Below are 18,800 nucleotides of genomic sequence, written 5' to 3' on the forward strand. Positions count from 1 at the left end.
AAAGATGCTCGCAAAGAGAGCGACAATGCGACAAGCGACCGTACGAACGGTCGAATGAAACGGCCGCATCCGGTGTGGTCTAGTGGCTGGGATACCTGGCTTTCACCCAGGAGGCCCGGGTTCGATTCCCGGTACCGGAACGGAATTTTTTCCACACGAATCGTGACAAGTTTGAGCTGTCCGAGCGGCCGTTTCCCGTCCTGCTCGCAATATAGCTACTGTTTCGTGACCGTCAGCAGAATATAGACTAGGGAAGCAGACACACGACGACCATAGGAATGGTGTATGGCTTCATGCCACCTGATTCCAGCGTAGGGCTGAGCAACTGCATCTGCCGAGGCCCGTTAGCTCAGTTGGTTAGAGCGTCGTGCTAATAACGCGAAGGTCGTGGGTTCGATCCCCCCACGGGCCACTTCTCTTTTACTACTGCGAAAAGGCAGCGCCGATTTCAGCTGGCGAGTGTGATGACCAAATGATCATCACCCTGCGTGGAAGTTGACAGAGGATCCGAACCCGACTCGTCGGGAAGCACTACAGCATTCACTCGGCAATGGCCATAATATCTTGAATACACTGGTTACAGAAAATGAAAGAAAATGTCCGATTGCCGATGCGTAACAACTTTGGCCCTTGTCAGTACTTGGGCGGGTGAGCGCATGGGAACACAGGGCACTATTGGCAGTTTTACTTCCTATTTTTGTTTCTCCTTTGTTTTCGGAGCTACAGCCCGATTCGGCCAGGGAGACGCCACCGTGAAATGAAGGGGGCGTGCTGTGTGTCCATCGCCTCGCCTCTCCTTACCTCTCTCAGTCGTTTCTCGTGCTTGTCGTTTTGATATAGGCCGATTTGAGAGCGTCAGCTCTCGCGTCAGCTGAGCAAAGTCGAGACAAGTCGAGACACACTAAGGGCTGGTATGCAGCGAGTAAGAGGGCGAAAAAACAATAGTTTAAGAGCGCGTGGCAAAAGTACTCATACGCGAAATTAAAAGCCTGCTGCGGTGGCCGGGAATCGAACCCGGATCAACTGCTTGGAAGGCAACTATGCTGACCACTACACCACCACCGCACAAGCGAGCGCCCCGCCACCGCGCTGAGTCGGCTTCCCGCCTGTCGGCAGCGGCCGAAGGTGATCGTACCCGGCAGGCGCATTTCGAGGCAGGCTAGGGGAGCACATCCAGACGCATTCGGACAGCGTATCCGCGCACATTTCGCATCCTTTGGCAAGAGTCGGCGCCGGCGACGCAAGAGTACGCAGAGGACCGCGTTCTGGCGGCATCTTTAAGCAGTGCAGTGCAGGATTCAGCGTCTGCAGCATCTTCTCCACAGAATGCTACGGCGCTTGACGGCAGTCCCACTTTCCCTTGAGACATCTGCTCGGGAAGCAGCGTGAAGGTACCGCTGGCCCGAGCATCGGTGGTTCAGTGGTAGAATGCTCGCCTGCCACGCGGGCGGCCCGGGTTCGATTCCCGGCCGATGCATCATTTTGTTTTTTCTCCGGTAGGGGTGCTGCGTGTCTTTCGCACTCGAACTGCGTGAGCCATGAGAATGAACCGCGGGATTCCGTGTGGAAAGAACCAATCATGCAGCGCGGACGACTGCTCGTTTGGACTCCTGCGTGCTATTGTACATACTGGCGTCGGCCTAGCATCGCAAGTTGCCTGCCGCGCCGTGAATGCACGTGTAGCAACAGAAAAAATGAGCCAGGGAGTGCAGACTCTCTACCACTTGTATTCGGTACTTACCAAGATTCCAGAAGGTCTAACGATCGCCTGCCTCGGTAGCGCAGTAGGCAGCGCGTAAGTCTCATAATCTTAAGGTCGTGAGTTCGATCCTCACCCGGGGCATCTAATTTTCTGTGACTGAAGGTGGTGCTGTTGCTAGGGCGCCAACTTATTTCTTGTTTGTTATCCACAACGTTTCAACGCTTCAGCGGGAAAATGTTTACTTCCTGTTATTGCTACATACAGCTTCCCTATTCCTCTTCTCCCAGCAGAGCATGAAGCCAAAAGCATTGCTCTGCGACGTTTGAGGTGCGCGCCTTGCCAGTCAGTATGTGCAAAGATGCTCGCAAAGAGAGCGACAATGCGACAAGCGACCGTACGAACGGTCGAATGAAACGGCCGCATCCGGTGTGGTCTAGTGGCTGGGATACCTGGCTTACACCCAGGAGGCCCGGGTTCGATTCCCGGTACCGGAACGGAATTTTTTCCACACGAATCGTGACAAGTTTGAGCTGTCCGAGCGGCCGTTTCCCGTCCTGCTCGCAATATAGCTACTGTTTCGTGACCGTCAGCAGAATATAGACTAGGGAAGCAGACACACGACGACCATAGGAATGGTGTATGGCTTCATGCCACCTGATTCCAGCGTAGGGCTGAGCAACTGCATCTGCCGAGGCCCGTTAGCTCAGTTGGTTAGAGCGTCGTGCTAATAACGCGAAGGTCGTGGGTTCGATCCCCCCACGGGCCACTTCTCTTTTACTACTGCGAAAAGGCAGCGCCGATTTCAGCTGGCGAGTGTGATGACCAAATGATCATCACCCTGCGTGGAAGTTGACAGAGGATCCGAACCCGACTCGTCGGGAAGCACTACAGCATTCACTCGGCAATGGCCATAATATCTTGAATACACTGGTTACAGAAAATGAAAGAAAATGTCCGATTGCCGATGCGTAACAACTTTGGCCCTTGTCAGTACTTGGGCGGGTGAGCGCATGGGAACACAGGGCACTATTGGCAGTTTTACTTCCTATTTTTGTTTCTCCTTTGTTTTCGGAGCTACAGCCCGATTCGGCCAGGGAGACGCCACCGTGAAATGAAGGGGGCGTGCTGTGTGTCCATCGCCTCGCCTCTCCTTACCTCTCTCAGTCGTTTCTCGTGCTTGTCGTTTTGATATAGGCCGATTTGAGAGCGTCAGCTCTCGCGTCAGCTGAGCAAAGTCGAGACAAGTCGAGACACACTAAGGGCTGGTATGCAGCGAGTAAGAGGGCGAAAAAACAATAGTTTAAGAGCGCGTGGCAAAAGTACTCATACGCGAAATTAAAAGCCTGCTGCGGTGGCCGGGAATCGAACCCGGATCAACTGCTTGGAAGGCAACTATGCTGACCACTACACCACCACCGCACAAGCGAGCGCCCCGCCACCGCGCTGAGTCGGCTTCCCGCCTGTCGGCAGCGGCCGAAGGTGATCGTACCCGGCAGGCGCATTTCGAGGCAGGCTAGGGGAGCACATCCAGACGCATTCGGACAGCGTATCCGCGCACATTTCGCATCCTTTGGCAAGAGTCGGCGCCGGCGACGCAAGAGTACGCAGAGGACCGCGTTCTGGCGGCATCTTTAAGCAGTGCAGTGCAGGATTCAGCGTCTGCAGCATCTTCTCCACAGAATGCTACGGCGCTTGACGGCAGTCCCACTTTCCCTTGAGACATCTGCTCGGGAAGCAGCGTGAAGGTACCGCTGGCCCGAGCATCGGTGGTTCAGTGGTAGAATGCTCGCCTGCCACGCGGGCGGCCCGGGTTCGATTCCCGGCCGATGCATCATTTTGTTTTTTCTCCGGTAGGGGTGCTGCGTGTCTTTCGCACTCGAACTGCGTGAGCCATGAGAATGAACCGCGGGATTCCGTGTGGAAAGAACCAATCATGCAGCGCGGACGACTGCTCGTTTGGACTCCTGCGTGCTATTGTACATACTGGCGTCGGCCTAGCATCGCAAGTTGCCTGCCGCGCCGTGAATGCACGTGTAGCAACAGAAAAAATGAGCCAGGGAGTGCAGACTCTCTACCACTTGTATTCGGTACTTACCAAGATTCCAGAAGGTCTAACGATCGCCTGCCTCGGTAGCGCAGTAGGCAGCGCGTAAGTCTCATAATCTTAAGGTCGTGAGTTCGATCCTCACCCGGGGCATCTAATTTTCTGTGACTGAAGGTGGTGCTGTTGCTAGGGCGCCAACTTATTTCTTGTTTGTTATCCACAACGTTTCAACGCTTCAGCGGGAAAATGTTTACTTCCTGTTATTGCTACATACAGCTTCCCTATTCCTCTTCTCCCAGCAGAGCATGAAGCCAAAAGCATTGCTCTGCGACGTTTGAGGTGCGCGCCTTGCCAGTCAGTATGTGCAAAGATGCTCGCAAAGAGAGCGACAATGCGACAAGCGACCGTACGAACGGTCGAATGAAACGGCCGCATCCGGTGTGGTCTAGTGGCTGGGATACCTGGCTTACACCCAGGAGGCCCGGGTTCGATTCCCGGTACCGGAACGGAATTTTTTCCACACGAATCGTGACAAGTTTGAGCTGTCCGAGCGGCCGTTTCCCGTCCTGCTCGCAATATAGCTACTGTTTCGTGACCGTCAGCAGAATATAGACTAGGGAAGCAGACACACGACGACCATAGGAATGGTGTATGGCTTCATGCCACCTGATTCCAGCGTAGGGCTGAGCAACTGCATCTGCCGAGGCCCGTTAGCTCAGTTGGTTAGAGCGTCGTGCTAATAACGCGAAGGTCGTGGGTTCGATCCCCCCACGGGCCACTTCTCTTTTACTACTGCGAAAAGGCAGCGCCGATTTCAGCTGGCGAGTGTGATGACCAAATGATCATCACCCTGCGTGGAAGTTGACAGAGGATCCGAACCCGACTCGTCGGGAAGCACTACAGCATTCACTCGGCAATGGCCATAATATCTTGAATACACTGGTTACAGAAAATGAAAGAAAATGTCCGATTGCCGATGCGTAACAACTTTGGCCCTTGTCAGTACTTGGGCGGGTGAGCGCATGGGAACACAGGGCACTATTGGCAGTTTTACTTCCTATTTTTGTTTCTCCTTTGTTTTCGGAGCTACAGCCCGATTCGGCCAGGGAGACGCCACCGTGAAATGAAGGGGGCGTGCTGTGTGTCCATCGCCTCGCCTCTCCTTACCTCTCTCAGTCGTTTCTCGTGCTTGTCGTTTTGATATAGGCCGATTTGAGAGCGTCAGCTCTCGCGTCAGCTGAGCAAAGTCGAGACAAGTCGAGACACACTAAGGGCTGGTATGCAGCGAGTAAGAGGGCGAAAAAACAATAGTTTAAGAGCGCGTGGCAAAAGTACTCATACGCGAAATTAAAAGCCTGCTGCGGTGGCCGGGAATCGAACCCGGATCAACTGCTTGGAAGGCAACTATGCTGACCACTACACCACCACCGCACAAGCGAGCGCCCCGCCACCGCGCTGAGTCGGCTTCCCGCCTGTCGGCAGCGGCCGAAGGTGATCGTACCCGGCAGGCGCATTTCGAGGCAGGCTAGGGGAGCACATCCAGACGCATTCGGACAGCGTATCCGCGCACATTTCGCATCCTTTGGCAAGAGTCGGCGCCGGCGACGCAAGAGTACGCAGAGGACCGCGTTCTGGCGGCATCTTTAAGCAGTGCAGTGCAGGATTCAGCGTCTGCAGCATCTTCTCCACAGAATGCTACGGCGCTTGACGGCAGTCCCACTTTCCCTTGAGACATCTGCTCGGGAAGCAGCGTGAAGGTACCGCTGGCCCGAGCATCGGTGGTTCAGTGGTAGAATGCTCGCCTGCCACGCGGGCGGCCCGGGTTCGATTCCCGGCCGATGCATCATTTTGTTTTTTCTCCGGTAGGGGTGCTGCGTGTCTTTCGCACTCGAACTGCGTGAGCCATGAGAATGAACCGCGGGATTCCGTGTGGAAAGAACCAATCATGCAGCGCGGACGACTGCTCGTTTGGACTCCTGCGTGCTATTGTACATACTGGCGTCGGCCTAGCATCGCAAGTTGCCTGCCGCGCCGTGAATGCACGTGTAGCAACAGAAAAAATGAGCCAGGGAGTGCAGACTCTCTACCACTTGTATTCGGTACTTACCAAGATTCCAGAAGGTCTAACGATCGCCTGCCTCGGTAGCGCAGTAGGCAGCGCGTAAGTCTCATAATCTTAAGGTCGTGAGTTCGATCCTCACCCGGGGCATCTAATTTTCTGTGACTGAAGGTGGTGCTGTTGCTAGGGCGCCAACTTATTTCTTGTTTGTTATCCACAACGTTTCAACGCTTCAGCGGGAAAATGTTTACTTCCTGTTATTGCTACATACAGCTTCCCTATTCCTCTTCTCCCAGCAGAGCATGAAGCCAAAAGCATTGCTCTGCGACGTTTGAGGTGCGCGCCTTGCCAGTCAGTATGTGCAAAGATGCTCGCAAAGAGAGCGACAATGCGACAAGCGACCGTACGAACGGTCGAATGAAACGGCCGCATCCGGTGTGGTCTAGTGGCTGGGATACCTGGCTTTCACCCAGGAGGCCCGGGTTCGATTCCCGGTACCGGAACGGAATTTTTTCCACACGAATCGTGACAAGTTTGAGCTGTCCGAGCGGCCGTTTCCCGTCCTGCTCGCAATATAGCTACTGTTTCGTGACCGTCAGCAGAATATAGACTAGGGAAGCAGACACACGACGACCATAGGAATGGTGTATGGCTTCATGCCACCTGATTCCAGCGTAGGGCTGAGCAACTGCATCTGCCGAGGCCCGTTAGCTCAGTTGGTTAGAGCGTCGTGCTAATAACGCGAAGGTCGTGGGTTCGATCCCCCCACGGGCCACTTCTCTTTTACTACTGCGAAAAGGCAGCGCCGATTTCAGCTGGCGAGTGTGATGACCAAATGATCATCACCCTGCGTGGAAGTTGACAGAGGATCCGAACCCGACTCGTCGGGAAGCACTACAGCATTCACTCGGCAATGGCCATAATATCTTGAATACACTGGTTACAGAAAATGAAAGAAAATGTCCGATTGCCGATGCGTAACAACTTTGGCCCTTGTCAGTACTTGGGCGGGTGAGCGCATGGGAACACAGGGCACTATTGGCAGTTTTACTTCCTATTTTTGTTTCTCCTTTGTTTTCGGAGCTACAGCCCGATTCGGCCAGGGAGACGCCACCGTGAAATGAAGGGGGCGTGCTGTGTGTCCATCGCCTCGCCTCTCCTTACCTCTCTCAGTCGTTTCTCGTGCTTGTCGTTTTGATATAGGCCGATTTGAGAGCGTCAGCTCTCGCGTCAGCTGAGCAAAGTCGAGACAAGTCGAGACACACTAAGGGCTGGTATGCAGCGAGTAAGAGGGCGAAAAAACAATAGTTTAAGAGCGCGTGGCAAAAGTACTCATACGCGAAATTAAAAGCCTGCTGCGGTGGCCGGGAATCGAACCCGGATCAACTGCTTGGAAGGCAACTATGCTGACCACTACACCACCACCGCACAAGCGAGCGCCCCGCCACCGCGCTGAGTCGGCTTCCCGCCTGTCGGCAGCGGCCGAAGGTGATCGTACCCGGCAGGCGCATTTCGAGGCAGGCTAGGGGAGCACATCCAGACGCATTCGGACAGCGTATCCGCGCACATTTCGCATCCTTTGGCAAGAGTCGGCGCCGGCGACGCAAGAGTACGCAGAGGACCGCGTTCTGGCGGCATCTTTAAGCAGTGCAGTGCAGGATTCAGCGTCTGCAGCATCTTCTCCACAGAATGCTACGGCGCTTGACGGCAGTCCCACTTTCCCTTGAGACATCTGCTCGGGAAGCAGCGTGAAGGTACCGCTGGCCCGAGCATCGGTGGTTCAGTGGTAGAATGCTCGCCTGCCACGCGGGCGGCCCGGGTTCGATTCCCGGCCGATGCATCATTTTGTTTTTTCTCCGGTAGGGGTGCTGCGTGTCTTTCGCACTCGAACTGCGTGAGCCATGAGAATGAACCGCGGGATTCCGTGTGGAAAGAACCAATCATGCAGCGCGGACGACTGCTCGTTTGGACTCCTGCGTGCTATTGTACATACTGGCGTCGGCCTAGCATCGCAAGTTGCCTGCCGCGCCGTGAATGCACGTGTAGCAACAGAAAAAATGAGCCAGGGAGTGCAGACTCTCTACCACTTGTATTCGGTACTTACCAAGATTCCAGAAGGTCTAACGATCGCCTGCCTCGGTAGCGCAGTAGGCAGCGCGTAAGTCTCATAATCTTAAGGTCGTGAGTTCGATCCTCACCCGGGGCATCTAATTTTCTGTGACTGAAGGTGGTGCTGTTGCTAGGGCGCCAACTTATTTCTTGTTTGTTATCCACAACGTTTCAACGCTTCAGCGGGAAAATGTTTACTTCCTGTTATTGCTACATACAGCTTCCCTATTCCTCTTCTCCCAGCAGAGCATGAAGCCAAAAGCATTGCTCTGCGACGTTTGAGGTGCGCGCCTTGCCAGTCAGTATGTGCAAAGATGCTCGCAAAGAGAGCGACAATGCGACAAGCGACCGTACGAACGGTCGAATGAAACGGCCGCATCCGGTGTGGTCTAGTGGCTGGGATACCTGGCTTTCACCCAGGAGGCCCGGGTTCGATTCCCGGTACCGGAACGGAATTTTTTCCACACGAATCGTGACAAGTTTGAGCTGTCCGAGCGGCCGTTTCCCGTCCTGCTCGCAATATAGCTACTGTTTCGTGACCGTCAGCAGAATATAGACTAGGGAAGCAGACACACGACGACCATAGGAATGGTGTATGGCTTCATGCCACCTGATTCCAGCGTAGGGCTGAGCAACTGCATCTGCCGAGGCCCGTTAGCTCAGTTGGTTAGAGCGTCGTGCTAATAACGCGAAGGTCGTGGGTTCGATCCCCCCACGGGCCACTTCTCTTTTACTACTGCGAAAAGGCAGCGCCGATTTCAGCTGGCGAGTGTGATGACCAAATGATCATCACCCTGCGTGGAAGTTGACAGAGGATCCGAACCCGACTCGTCGGGAAGCACTACAGCATTCACTCGGCAATGGCCATAATATCTTGAATACACTGGTTACAGAAAATGAAAGAAAATGTCCGATTGCCGATGCGTAACAACTTTGGCCCTTGTCAGTACTTGGGCGGGTGAGCGCATGGGAACACAGGGCACTATTGGCAGTTTTACTTCCTATTTTTGTTTCTCCTTTGTTTTCGGAGCTACAGCCCGATTCGGCCAGGGAGACGCCACCGTGAAATGAAGGGGGCGTGCTGTGTGTCCATCGCCTCGCCTCTCCTTACCTCTCTCAGTCGTTTCTCGTGCTTGTCGTTTTGATATAGGCCGATTTGAGAGCGTCAGCTCTCGCGTCAGCTGAGCAAAGTCGAGACAAGTCGAGACACACTAAGGGCTGGTATGCAGCGAGTAAGAGGGCGAAAAAACAATAGTTTAAGAGCGCGTGGCAAAAGTACTCATACGCGAAATTAAAAGCCTGCTGCGGTGGCCGGGAATCGAACCCGGATCAACTGCTTGGAAGGCAACTATGCTGACCACTACACCACCACCGCACAAGCGAGCGCCCCGCCACCGCGCTGAGTCGGCTTCCCGCCTGTCGGCAGCGGCCGAAGGTGATCGTACCCGGCAGGCGCATTTCGAGGCAGGCTAGGGGAGCACATCCAGACGCATTCGGACAGCGTATCCGCGCACATTTCGCATCCTTTGGCAAGAGTCGGCGCCGGCGACGCAAGAGTACGCAGAGGACCGCGTTCTGGCGGCATCTTTAAGCAGTGCAGTGCAGGATTCAGCGTCTGCAGCATCTTCTCCACAGAATGCTACGGCGCTTGACGGCAGTCCCACTTTCCCTTGAGACATCTGCTCGGGAAGCAGCGTGAAGGTACCGCTGGCCCGAGCATCGGTGGTTCAGTGGTAGAATGCTCGCCTGCCACGCGGGCGGCCCGGGTTCGATTCCCGGCCGATGCATCATTTTGTTTTTTCTCCGGTAGGGGTGCTGCGTGTCTTTCGCACTCGAACTGCGTGAGCCATGAGAATGAACCGCGGGATTCCGTGTGGAAAGAACCAATCATGCAGCGCGGACGACTGCTCGTTTGGACTCCTGCGTGCTATTGTACATACTGGCGTCGGCCTAGCATCGCAAGTTGCCTGCCGCGCCGTGAATGCACGTGTAGCAACAGAAAAAATGAGCCAGGGAGTGCAGACTCTCTACCACTTGTATTCGGTACTTACCAAGATTCCAGAAGGTCTAACGATCGCCTGCCTCGGTAGCGCAGTAGGCAGCGCGTAAGTCTCATAATCTTAAGGTCGTGAGTTCGATCCTCACCCGGGGCATCTAATTTTCTGTGACTGAAGGTGGTGCTGTTGCTAGGGCGCCAACTTATTTCTTGTTTGTTATCCACAACGTTTCAACGCTTCAGCGGGAAAATGTTTACTTCCTGTTATTGCTACATACAGCTTCCCTATTCCTCTTCTCCCAGCAGAGCATGAAGCCAAAAGCATTGCTCTGCGACGTTTGAGGTGCGCGCCTTGCCAGTCAGTATGTGCAAAGATGCTCGCAAAGAGAGCGACAATGCGACAAGCGACCGTACGAACGGTCGAATGAAACGGCCGCATCCGGTGTGGTCTAGTGGCTGGGATACCTGGCTTTCACCCAGGAGGCCCGGGTTCGATTCCCGGTACCGGAACGGAATTTTTTCCACACGAATCGTGACAAGTTTGAGCTGTCCGAGCGGCCGTTTCCCGTCCTGCTCGCAATATAGCTACTGTTTCGTGACCGTCAGCAGAATATAGACTAGGGAAGCAGACACACGACGACCATAGGAATGGTGTATGGCTTCATGCCACCTGATTCCAGCGTAGGGCTGAGCAACTGCATCTGCCGAGGCCCGTTAGCTCAGTTGGTTAGAGCGTCGTGCTAATAACGCGAAGGTCGTGGGTTCGATCCCCCCACGGGCCACTTCTCTTTTACTACTGCGAAAAGGCAGCGCCGATTTCAGCTGGCGAGTGTGATGACCAAATGATCATCACCCTGCGTGGAAGTTGACAGAGGATCCGAACCCGACTCGTCGGGAAGCACTACAGCATTCACTCGGCAATGGCCATAATATCTTGAATACACTGGTTACAGAAAATGAAAGAAAATGTCCGATTGCCGATGCGTAACAACTTTGGCCCTTGTCAGTACTTGGGCGGGTGAGCGCATGGGAACACAGGGCACTATTGGCAGTTTTACTTCCTATTTTTGTTTCTCCTTTGTTTTCGGAGCTACAGCCCGATTCGGCCAGGGAGACGCCACCGTGAAATGAAGGGGGCGTGCTGTGTGTCCATCGCCTCGCCTCTCCTTACCTCTCTCAGTCGTTTCTCGTGCTTGTCGTTTTGATATAGGCCGATTTGAGAGCGTCAGCTCTCGCGTCAGCTGAGCAAAGTCGAGACAAGTCGAGACACACTAAGGGCTGGTATGCAGCGAGTAAGAGGGCGAAAAAACAATAGTTTAAGAGCGCGTGGCAAAAGTACTCATACGCGAAATTAAAAGCCTGCTGCGGTGGCCGGGAATCGAACCCGGATCAACTGCTTGGAAGGCAACTATGCTGACCACTACACCACCACCGCACAAGCGAGCGCCCCGCCACCGCGCTGAGTCGGCTTCCCGCCTGTCGGCAGCGGCCGAAGGTGATCGTACCCGGCAGGCGCATTTCGAGGCAGGCTAGGGGAGCACATCCAGACGCATTCGGACAGCGTATCCGCGCACATTTCGCATCCTTTGGCAAGAGTCGGCGCCGGCGACGCAAGAGTACGCAGAGGACCGCGTTCTGGCGGCATCTTTAAGCAGTGCAGTGCAGGATTCAGCGTCTGCAGCATCTTCTCCACAGAATGCTACGGCGCTTGACGGCAGTCCCACTGTCCCTTGAGACATCTGCTCGGGAAGCAGCGTGAAGGTACCGCTGGCCCGAGCATCGGTGGTTCAGTGGTAGAATGCTCGCCTGCCACGCGGGCGGCCCGGGTTCGATTCCCGGCCGATGCATCATTTTGTTTTTTCTCCGGTAGGGGTGCTGCGTGTCTTTCGCACTCGAACTGCGTGAGCCATGAGAATGAACCGCGGGATTCCGTGTGGAAAGAACCAATCATGCAGCGCGGACGACTGCTCGTTTGGACTCCTGCGTGCTATTGTACATACTGGCGTCGGCCTAGCATCGCAAGTTGCCTGCCGCGCCGTGAATGCACGTGTAGCAACAGAAAAAATGAGCCAGGGAGTGCAGACTCTCTACCACTTGTATTCGGTACTTACCAAGATTCCAGAAGGTCTAACGATCGCCTGCCTCGGTAGCGCAGTAGGCAGCGCGTAAGTCTCATAATCTTAAGGTCGTGAGTTCGATCCTCACCCGGGGCATCTAATTTTCTGTGACTGAAGGTGGTGCTGTTGCTAGGGCGCCAACTTATTTCTTGTTTGTTATCCACAACGTTTCAACGCTTCAGCGGGAAAATGTTTACTTCCTGTTATTGCTACATACAGCTTCCCTATTCCTCTTCTCCCAGCAGAGCATGAAGCCAAAAGCATTGCTCTGCGACGTTTGAGGTGCGCGCCTTGCCAGTCAGTATGTGCAAAGATGCTCGCAAAGAGAGCGACAATGCGACAAGCGACCGTACGAACGGTCGAATGAAACGGCCGCATCCGGTGTGGTCTAGTGGCTGGGATACCTGGCTTACACCCAGGAGGCCCGGGTTCGATTCCCGGTACCGGAACGGAATTTTTTCCACACGAATCGTGACAAGTTTGAGCTGTCCGAGCGGCCGTTTCCCGTCCTGCTCGCAATATAGCTACTGTTTCGTGACCGTCAGCAGAATATAGACTAGGGAAGCAGACACACGACGACCATAGGAATGGTGTATGGCTTCATGCCACCTGATTCCAGCGTAGGGCTGAGCAACTGCATCTGCCGAGGCCCGTTAGCTCAGTTGGTTAGAGCGTCGTGCTAATAACGCGAAGGTCGTGGGTTCGATCGCCCCACGGGCCACTTCTCTTTTACTACTGCGAAAAGGCAGCGCCGATTTCAGCTGGCGAGTGTGATGACCAAATGATCATCACCCTGCGTGGAAGTTGACAGAGGATCCGAACCCGACTCGTCGGGAAGCACTACAGCATTCACTCGGCAATGGCCATAATATCTTGAATACACTGGTTACAGAAAATGAAAGAAAATGTCCGATTGCCGATGCGTAACAACTTTGGCCCTTGTCAGTACTTGGGCGGGTGAGCGCATGGGAACACAGGGCACTATTGGCAGTTTTACTTCCTATTTTTGTTTCTCCTTTGTTTTCGGAGCTACAGCCCGATTCGGCCAGGGAGACGCCACCGTGAAATGAAGGGGGCGTGCTGTGTGTCCATCGCCTCGCCTCTCCTTACCTCTCTCAGTCGTTTCTCGTGCTTGTCGTTTTGATATAGGCCGATTTGAGAGCGTCAGCTCTCGCGTCAGCTGAGCAAAGTCGAGACAAGTCGAGACACACTAAGGGCTGGTATGCAGCGAGTAAGAGGGCGAAAAAACAATAGTTTAAGAGCGCGTGGCAAAAGTACTCATACGCGAAATTAAAAGCCTGCTGCGGTGGCCGGGAATCGAACCCGGATCAACTGCTTGGAAGGCAACTATGCTGACCACTACACCACCACCGCACAAGCGAGCGCCCCGCCACCGCGCTGAGTCGGCTTCCCGCCTGTCGGCAGCGGCCGAAGGTGATCGTACCCGGCAGGCGCATTTCGAGGCAGGCTAGGGGAGCACATCCAGACGCATTCGGACAGCGTATCCGCGCACATTTCGCATCCTTTGGCAAGAGTCGGCGCCGGCGACGCAAGAGTACGCAGAGGACCGCGTTCTGGCGGCATCTTTAAGCAGTGCAGTGCAGGATTCAGCGTCTGCAGCATCTTCTCCACAGAATGCTACGGCGCTTGACGGCAGTCCCACTTTCCCTTGAGACATCTGCTCGGGAAGCAGCGTGAAGGTACCGCTGGCCCGAGCATCGGTGGTTCAGTGGTAGAATGCTCGCCTGCCACGCGGGCGGCCCGGGTTCGATTCCCGGCCGATGCATCATTTTGTTTTTTCTCCGGTAGGGGTGCTGCGTGTCTTTCGCACTCGAACTGCGTGAGCCATGAGAATGAACCGCGGGATTCCGTGTGGAAAGAACCAATCATGCAGCGCGGACGACTGCTCGTTTGGACTCCTGCGTGCTATTGTACATACTGGCGTCGGCCTAGCATCGCAAGTTGCCTGCCGCGCCGTGAATGCACGTGTAGCAACAGAAAAAATGAGCCAGGGAGTGCAGACTCTCTACCACTTGTATTCGGTACTTACCAAGATTCCAGAAGGTCTAACGATCGCCTGCCTCGGTAGCGCAGTAGGCAGCGCGTAAGTCTCATAATCTTAAGGTCGTGAGTTCGATCCTCACCCGGGGCATCTAATTTTCTGTGACTGAAGGTGGTGCTGTTGCTAGGGCGCCAACTTATTTCTTGTTTGTTATCCACAACGTTTCAACGCTTCAGCGGGAAAATGTTTACTTCCTGTTATTGCTACATACAGCTTCCCTATTCCTCTTCTCCCAGCAGAGCATGAAGCCAAAAGCATTGCTCTGCGACGTTTGAGGTGCGCGCCTTGCCAGTCAGTATTTGCAAAGATGCTCGCAAAGAGAGCGACAATGCGACAAGCGACCGTACGAACGGTCGAATGAAACGGCCGCATCCGGTGTGGTCTAGTGGCTGGGATACCTGGCTTTCACCCAGGAGGCCCGGGTTCGATTCCCGGTACCGGAACGGAATTTTTTCCACACGAATCGTGACAAGTTTGAGCTGTCCGAGCGGCCGTTTCCCGTCCTGCTCGCAATATAGCTACTGTTTCGTGACCGTCAGCAGAATATAGACTAGGGAAGCAGACACACGACGACCATAGGAATGGTGTATGGCTTCATGCCACCTGATTCCAGCGTAGGGCTGAGCAACTGCATCTGCCGAGGCCCGTTAGCTCAGTTGGTTAGAGCGTCGTGCTAATAACGCGAAGGTCGTGGGTTCGATCCCCCCACGGGCCACTTCTCTTTTACTACTGCGAAAAGGCAGCGCCGATTTCAGCTGGCGAGTGTGATGACCAAATGATCATCACCCTGCGTGGAAGTTGACAGAGGATCCGAACCCGACTCGTCGGGAAGCACTACAGCATTCACTCGGCAATGGCCATAATATCTTGAATACACTGGTTACAGAAAATGAAAGAAAATGTCCGATTGCCGATGCGTAACAACTTTGGCCCTTGTCAGTACTTGGGCGGGTGAGCGCATGGGAACACAGGGCACTATTGGCAGTTTTACTTCCTATTTTTGTTTCTCCTTTGTTTTCGGAGCTACAGCCCGATTCGGCCAGGGAGACGCCACCGTGAAATGAAGGGGGCGTGCTGTGTGTCCATCGCCTCGCCTCTCCTTACCTCTCTCAGTCGTTTCTCGTGCTTGTCGTTTTGATATAGGCCGATTTGAGAGCGTCAGCTCTCGCGTCAGCTGAGCAAAGTCGAGACAAGTCGAGACACACTAAGGGCTGGTATGCAGCGAGTAAGAGGGCGAAAAAACAATAGTTTAAGAGCGCGTGGCAAAAGTACTCATACGCGAAATTAAAAGCCTGCTGCGGTGGCCGGGAATCGAACCCGGATCAACTGCTTGGAAGGCAACTATGCTGACCACTACACCACCACCGCACAAGCGAGCGCCCCGCCACCGCGCTGAGTCGGCTTCCCGCCTGTCGGCAGCGGCCGAAGGTGATCGTACCCGGCAGGCGCATTTCGAGGCAGGCTAGGGGAGCACATCCAGACGCATTCGGACAGCGTATCCGCGCACATTTCGCATCCTTTGGCAAGAGTCGGCGCCGGCGACGCAAGAGTACGCAGAGGACCGCGTTCTGGCGGCATCTTTAAGCAGTGCAGTGCAGGATTCAGCGTCTGCAGCATCTTCTCCACAGAATGCTACGGCGCTTGACGGCAGTCCCACTTTCCCTTGAGACATCTGCTCGGGAAGCAGCGTGAAGGTACCGCTGGCCCGAGCATCGGTGGTTCAGTGGTAGAATGCTCGCCTGCCACGCGGGCGGCCCGGGTTCGATTCCCGGCCGATGCATCATTTTGTTTTTTCTCCGGTAGGGGTGCTGCGTGTCTTTCGCACTCGAACTGCGTGAGCCATGAGAATGAACCGCGGGATTCCGTGTGGAAAGAACCAATCATGCAGCGCGGACGACTGCTCGTTTGGACTCCTGCGTGCTATTGTACATACTGGCGTCGGCCTAGCATCGCAAGTTGCCTGCCGCGCCGTGAATGCACGTGTAGCAACAGAAAAAATGAGCCAGGGAGTGCAGACTCTCTACCACTTGTATTCGGTACTTACCAAGATTCCAGAAGGTCTAACGATCGCCTGCCTCGGTAGCGCAGTAGGCAGCGCGTAAGTCTCATAATCTTAAGGTCGTGAGTTCGATCCTCACCCGGGGCATCTAATTTTCTGTGACTGAAGGTGGTGCTGTTGCTAGGGCGCCAACTTATTTCTTGTTTGTTATCCACAACGTTTCAACGCTTCAGCGGGAAAATGTTTACTTCCTGTTATTGCTACATACAGCTTCCCTATTCCTCTTCTCCCAGCAGAGCATGAAGCCAAAAGCATTGCTCTGCGACGTTTGAGGTGCGCGCCTTGCCAGTCAGTATGTGCAAAGATGCTCGCAAAGAGAGCGACAATGCGACAAGCGACCGTACGAACGGTCGAATGAAACGGCCGCATCCGGTGTGGTCTAGTGGCTGGGATACCTGGCTTTCACCCAGGAGGCCCGGGTTCGATTCCCGGTACCGGAACGGAATTTTTTCCACACGAATCGTGACAAGTTTGAGCTGTCCGAGCGGCCGTTTCCCGTCCTGCTCGCAATATAGCTACTGTTTCGTGACCGTCAGCAGAATATAGACTAGGGAAGCAGACACACGACGACCATAGGAATGGTGTATGGCTTCATGCCACCTGATTCCAGCGTAGGGCTGAGCAACTGCATCTGCCGAGGCCCGTTAGCTCAGTTGGTTAGAGCGTCGTGCTAATAACGCGAAGGTCGTGGGTTCGATCCCCCCACGGGCCACTTCTCTTTTACTACTGCGAAAAGGCAGCGCCGATTTCAGCTGGCGAGTGTGATGACCAAATGATCATCACCCTGCGTGGAAGTTGACAGAGGATCCGAACCCGACTCGTCGGGAAGCACTACAGCATTCACTCGGCAATGGCCATAATATCTTGAATACACTGGTTACAGAAAATGAAAGAAAATGTCCGATTGCCGATGCGTAACAACTTTGGCCCTTGTCAGTACTTGGGCGGGTGAGCGCATGGGAACACAGGGCACTATTGGCAGTTTTACTTCCTATTTTTGTTTCTCCTTTGTTTTCGGAGCTACAGCCCGATTCGGCCAGGGAGACGCCACCGTGAAATGAAGGGGGCGTGCTGTGTGTCCATCGCCTCGCCTCTCCTTACCTCTCTCAGTCGTTTCTCGTGCTTGTCGTTTTGATATAGGCCGATTTGAGAGCGTCAGCTCTCGCGTCAGCTGAGCAAAGTCGAGACAAGTCGAGACACACTAAGGGCTGGTATGCAGCGAGTAAGAGGGCGAAAAAACAATAGTTTAAGAGCGCGTGGCAAAAGTACTCATACGCGAAATTAAAAGCCTGCTGCGGTGGCCGGGAATCGAACCCGGATCAACTGCTTGGAAGGCAACTATGCTGACCACTACACCACCACCGCACAAGCGAGCGCCCCGCCACCGCGCTGAGTCGGCTTCCCGCCTGTCGGCAGCGGCCGAAGGTGATCGTACCCGGCAGGCGCATTTCGAGGCAGGCTAGGGGAGCACATCCAGACGCATTCGGACAGCGTATCCGCGCACATTTCGCATCCTTTGGCAAGAGTCGGCGCCGGCGACGCAAGAGTACGCAGAGGACCGCGTTCTGGCGGCATCTTTAAGCAGTGCAGTGCAGGATTCAGCGTCTGCAGCATCTTCTCCACAGAATGCTACGGCGCTTGACGGCAGTCCCACTTTCCCTTGAGACATCTGCTCGGGAAGCAGCGTGAAGGTACCGCTGGCCCGAGCATCGGTGGTTCAGTGGTAGAATGCTCGCCTGCCACGCGGGCGGCCCGGGTTCGATTCCCGGCCGATGCATCATTTTGTTTTTTCTCCGGTAGGGGTGCTGCGTGTCTTTCGCACTCGAACTGCGTGAGCCATGAGAATGAACCGCGGGATTCCGTGTGGAAAGAACCAATCATGCAGCGCGGACGACTGCTCGTTTGGACTCCTGCGTGCTATTGTACATACTGGCGTCGGCCTAGCATCGCAAGTTGCCTGCCGCGCCGTGAATGCACGTGTAGCAACAGAAAAAATGAGCCAGGGAGTGCAGACTCTCTACCACTTGTATTCGGTACTTACCAAGATTCCAGAAGGTCTAACGATCGCCTGCCTCGGTAGCGCAGTAGGCAGCGCGTAAGTCTCATAATCTTAAGGTCGTGAGTTCGATCCTCACCCGGGGCATCTAATTTTCTGTGACTGAAGGTGGTGCTGTTGCTAGGGCGCCAACTTATTTCTTGTTTGTTATCCACAACGTTTCAACGCTTCAGCGGGAAAATGTTTACTTCCTGTTATTGCTACATACAGCTTCCCTATTCCTCTTCTCCCAGCAGAGCATGAAGCCAAAAGCATTGCTCTGCGACGTTTGAGGTGCGCGCCTTGCCAGTCAGTATGTGCAAAGATGCTCGCAAAGAGAGCGACAATGCGACAAGCGACCGTACGAACGGTCGAATGAAACGGCCGCATCCGGTGTGGTCTAGTGGCTGGGATACCTGGCTTTCACCCAGGAGGCCCGGGTTCGATTCCCGGTACCGGAACGGAATTTTTTCCACACGAATCGTGACAAGTTTGAGCTGTCCGAGCGGCCGTTTCCCGTCCTACTCGCAATATAGCTACTGTTTCGTGACCGTCAGCAGAATATAGACTAGGGAAGCAGACACACGACGACCATAGGAATGGTGTATGGCTTCATG

At 54.6% G+C, this 18,800-nt stretch overlaps 46 non-coding genes across 46 annotated transcripts; 37 read left to right on the forward strand and 9 right to left on the reverse strand.

Moving 5' to 3' along the window:
• The first annotated feature begins 68 nt into the window (after positions 1 to 68).
• On the forward strand, positions 69 to 140 carry Trnae-uuc. The gene has a single exon. It is a non-coding gene; the product is annotated as a tRNA-Glu (tRNA).
• A 198-nt stretch (positions 141 to 338) lies between these two features.
• Trnai-aau lies at positions 339 to 412 on the forward strand. Its single transcript has one exon. It is a non-coding gene; the product is annotated as a tRNA-Ile (tRNA).
• Positions 413 to 993: 581 nt separating this feature from the next.
• Trnag-ucc lies at positions 994 to 1,065 on the reverse strand. The gene has a single exon. It is a non-coding gene; the product is annotated as a tRNA-Gly (tRNA).
• A 341-nt stretch (positions 1,066 to 1,406) lies between these two features.
• On the forward strand, positions 1,407 to 1,477 carry Trnag-gcc. Its single transcript has one exon. It is a non-coding gene; the product is annotated as a tRNA-Gly (tRNA).
• Positions 1,478 to 1,770: 293 nt separating this feature from the next.
• Trnam-cau lies at positions 1,771 to 1,843 on the forward strand. Its single transcript has one exon. It is a non-coding gene; the product is annotated as a tRNA-Met (tRNA).
• A 281-nt stretch (positions 1,844 to 2,124) lies between these two features.
• Positions 2,125 to 2,196, forward strand: Trnav-uac. Its single transcript has one exon. It is a non-coding gene; the product is annotated as a tRNA-Val (tRNA).
• Positions 2,197 to 2,394: 198 nt separating this feature from the next.
• Positions 2,395 to 2,468, forward strand: Trnai-aau. The gene has a single exon. It is a non-coding gene; the product is annotated as a tRNA-Ile (tRNA).
• A 581-nt stretch (positions 2,469 to 3,049) lies between these two features.
• On the reverse strand, positions 3,050 to 3,121 carry Trnag-ucc. Its single transcript has one exon. It is a non-coding gene; the product is annotated as a tRNA-Gly (tRNA).
• A 341-nt stretch (positions 3,122 to 3,462) lies between these two features.
• On the forward strand, positions 3,463 to 3,533 carry Trnag-gcc. Its single transcript has one exon. It is a non-coding gene; the product is annotated as a tRNA-Gly (tRNA).
• A 293-nt stretch (positions 3,534 to 3,826) lies between these two features.
• Positions 3,827 to 3,899, forward strand: Trnam-cau. Its single transcript has one exon. It is a non-coding gene; the product is annotated as a tRNA-Met (tRNA).
• Positions 3,900 to 4,180: 281 nt separating this feature from the next.
• Trnav-uac lies at positions 4,181 to 4,252 on the forward strand. The gene has a single exon. It is a non-coding gene; the product is annotated as a tRNA-Val (tRNA).
• Positions 4,253 to 4,450: 198 nt separating this feature from the next.
• Positions 4,451 to 4,524, forward strand: Trnai-aau. The gene has a single exon. It is a non-coding gene; the product is annotated as a tRNA-Ile (tRNA).
• A 581-nt stretch (positions 4,525 to 5,105) lies between these two features.
• On the reverse strand, positions 5,106 to 5,177 carry Trnag-ucc. Its single transcript has one exon. It is a non-coding gene; the product is annotated as a tRNA-Gly (tRNA).
• Positions 5,178 to 5,518: 341 nt separating this feature from the next.
• Trnag-gcc lies at positions 5,519 to 5,589 on the forward strand. The gene has a single exon. It is a non-coding gene; the product is annotated as a tRNA-Gly (tRNA).
• A 293-nt stretch (positions 5,590 to 5,882) lies between these two features.
• Trnam-cau lies at positions 5,883 to 5,955 on the forward strand. Its single transcript has one exon. It is a non-coding gene; the product is annotated as a tRNA-Met (tRNA).
• Positions 5,956 to 6,236: 281 nt separating this feature from the next.
• Positions 6,237 to 6,308, forward strand: Trnae-uuc. Its single transcript has one exon. It is a non-coding gene; the product is annotated as a tRNA-Glu (tRNA).
• Positions 6,309 to 6,506: 198 nt separating this feature from the next.
• Trnai-aau lies at positions 6,507 to 6,580 on the forward strand. The gene has a single exon. It is a non-coding gene; the product is annotated as a tRNA-Ile (tRNA).
• Positions 6,581 to 7,161: 581 nt separating this feature from the next.
• On the reverse strand, positions 7,162 to 7,233 carry Trnag-ucc. Its single transcript has one exon. It is a non-coding gene; the product is annotated as a tRNA-Gly (tRNA).
• Positions 7,234 to 7,574: 341 nt separating this feature from the next.
• Positions 7,575 to 7,645, forward strand: Trnag-gcc. Its single transcript has one exon. It is a non-coding gene; the product is annotated as a tRNA-Gly (tRNA).
• Positions 7,646 to 7,938: 293 nt separating this feature from the next.
• On the forward strand, positions 7,939 to 8,011 carry Trnam-cau. The gene has a single exon. It is a non-coding gene; the product is annotated as a tRNA-Met (tRNA).
• A 281-nt stretch (positions 8,012 to 8,292) lies between these two features.
• Positions 8,293 to 8,364, forward strand: Trnae-uuc. The gene has a single exon. It is a non-coding gene; the product is annotated as a tRNA-Glu (tRNA).
• Positions 8,365 to 8,562: 198 nt separating this feature from the next.
• On the forward strand, positions 8,563 to 8,636 carry Trnai-aau. Its single transcript has one exon. It is a non-coding gene; the product is annotated as a tRNA-Ile (tRNA).
• A 581-nt stretch (positions 8,637 to 9,217) lies between these two features.
• On the reverse strand, positions 9,218 to 9,289 carry Trnag-ucc. Its single transcript has one exon. It is a non-coding gene; the product is annotated as a tRNA-Gly (tRNA).
• A 341-nt stretch (positions 9,290 to 9,630) lies between these two features.
• Trnag-gcc lies at positions 9,631 to 9,701 on the forward strand. Its single transcript has one exon. It is a non-coding gene; the product is annotated as a tRNA-Gly (tRNA).
• A 293-nt stretch (positions 9,702 to 9,994) lies between these two features.
• Positions 9,995 to 10,067, forward strand: Trnam-cau. Its single transcript has one exon. It is a non-coding gene; the product is annotated as a tRNA-Met (tRNA).
• Positions 10,068 to 10,348: 281 nt separating this feature from the next.
• On the forward strand, positions 10,349 to 10,420 carry Trnae-uuc. Its single transcript has one exon. It is a non-coding gene; the product is annotated as a tRNA-Glu (tRNA).
• A 198-nt stretch (positions 10,421 to 10,618) lies between these two features.
• Trnai-aau lies at positions 10,619 to 10,692 on the forward strand. The gene has a single exon. It is a non-coding gene; the product is annotated as a tRNA-Ile (tRNA).
• Positions 10,693 to 11,273: 581 nt separating this feature from the next.
• Trnag-ucc lies at positions 11,274 to 11,345 on the reverse strand. The gene has a single exon. It is a non-coding gene; the product is annotated as a tRNA-Gly (tRNA).
• Positions 11,346 to 11,686: 341 nt separating this feature from the next.
• Trnag-gcc lies at positions 11,687 to 11,757 on the forward strand. The gene has a single exon. It is a non-coding gene; the product is annotated as a tRNA-Gly (tRNA).
• A 293-nt stretch (positions 11,758 to 12,050) lies between these two features.
• On the forward strand, positions 12,051 to 12,123 carry Trnam-cau. Its single transcript has one exon. It is a non-coding gene; the product is annotated as a tRNA-Met (tRNA).
• A 281-nt stretch (positions 12,124 to 12,404) lies between these two features.
• Trnav-uac lies at positions 12,405 to 12,476 on the forward strand. Its single transcript has one exon. It is a non-coding gene; the product is annotated as a tRNA-Val (tRNA).
• A 198-nt stretch (positions 12,477 to 12,674) lies between these two features.
• On the forward strand, positions 12,675 to 12,748 carry Trnai-aau. Its single transcript has one exon. It is a non-coding gene; the product is annotated as a tRNA-Ile (tRNA).
• A 581-nt stretch (positions 12,749 to 13,329) lies between these two features.
• On the reverse strand, positions 13,330 to 13,401 carry Trnag-ucc. The gene has a single exon. It is a non-coding gene; the product is annotated as a tRNA-Gly (tRNA).
• A 341-nt stretch (positions 13,402 to 13,742) lies between these two features.
• On the forward strand, positions 13,743 to 13,813 carry Trnag-gcc. The gene has a single exon. It is a non-coding gene; the product is annotated as a tRNA-Gly (tRNA).
• Positions 13,814 to 14,106: 293 nt separating this feature from the next.
• Trnam-cau lies at positions 14,107 to 14,179 on the forward strand. Its single transcript has one exon. It is a non-coding gene; the product is annotated as a tRNA-Met (tRNA).
• Positions 14,180 to 14,460: 281 nt separating this feature from the next.
• On the forward strand, positions 14,461 to 14,532 carry Trnae-uuc. The gene has a single exon. It is a non-coding gene; the product is annotated as a tRNA-Glu (tRNA).
• Positions 14,533 to 14,730: 198 nt separating this feature from the next.
• Positions 14,731 to 14,804, forward strand: Trnai-aau. The gene has a single exon. It is a non-coding gene; the product is annotated as a tRNA-Ile (tRNA).
• A 581-nt stretch (positions 14,805 to 15,385) lies between these two features.
• Trnag-ucc lies at positions 15,386 to 15,457 on the reverse strand. The gene has a single exon. It is a non-coding gene; the product is annotated as a tRNA-Gly (tRNA).
• A 341-nt stretch (positions 15,458 to 15,798) lies between these two features.
• Positions 15,799 to 15,869, forward strand: Trnag-gcc. Its single transcript has one exon. It is a non-coding gene; the product is annotated as a tRNA-Gly (tRNA).
• A 293-nt stretch (positions 15,870 to 16,162) lies between these two features.
• On the forward strand, positions 16,163 to 16,235 carry Trnam-cau. Its single transcript has one exon. It is a non-coding gene; the product is annotated as a tRNA-Met (tRNA).
• A 281-nt stretch (positions 16,236 to 16,516) lies between these two features.
• Trnae-uuc lies at positions 16,517 to 16,588 on the forward strand. The gene has a single exon. It is a non-coding gene; the product is annotated as a tRNA-Glu (tRNA).
• Positions 16,589 to 16,786: 198 nt separating this feature from the next.
• Trnai-aau lies at positions 16,787 to 16,860 on the forward strand. The gene has a single exon. It is a non-coding gene; the product is annotated as a tRNA-Ile (tRNA).
• A 581-nt stretch (positions 16,861 to 17,441) lies between these two features.
• Positions 17,442 to 17,513, reverse strand: Trnag-ucc. The gene has a single exon. It is a non-coding gene; the product is annotated as a tRNA-Gly (tRNA).
• A 341-nt stretch (positions 17,514 to 17,854) lies between these two features.
• On the forward strand, positions 17,855 to 17,925 carry Trnag-gcc. Its single transcript has one exon. It is a non-coding gene; the product is annotated as a tRNA-Gly (tRNA).
• Positions 17,926 to 18,218: 293 nt separating this feature from the next.
• On the forward strand, positions 18,219 to 18,291 carry Trnam-cau. The gene has a single exon. It is a non-coding gene; the product is annotated as a tRNA-Met (tRNA).
• Positions 18,292 to 18,572: 281 nt separating this feature from the next.
• On the forward strand, positions 18,573 to 18,644 carry Trnae-uuc. Its single transcript has one exon. It is a non-coding gene; the product is annotated as a tRNA-Glu (tRNA).
• The last annotated feature ends 156 nt before the right edge of the window (positions 18,645 to 18,800 follow it).

Source organism: Schistocerca americana, unplaced genomic scaffold, assembly GCF_021461395.2.
Source record: "Schistocerca americana isolate TAMUIC-IGC-003095 unplaced genomic scaffold, iqSchAmer2.1 HiC_scaffold_116, whole genome shotgun sequence".
In the NCBI taxonomy this organism is placed as follows: domain Eukaryota; kingdom Metazoa; phylum Arthropoda; class Insecta; order Orthoptera; family Acrididae; genus Schistocerca; species Schistocerca americana.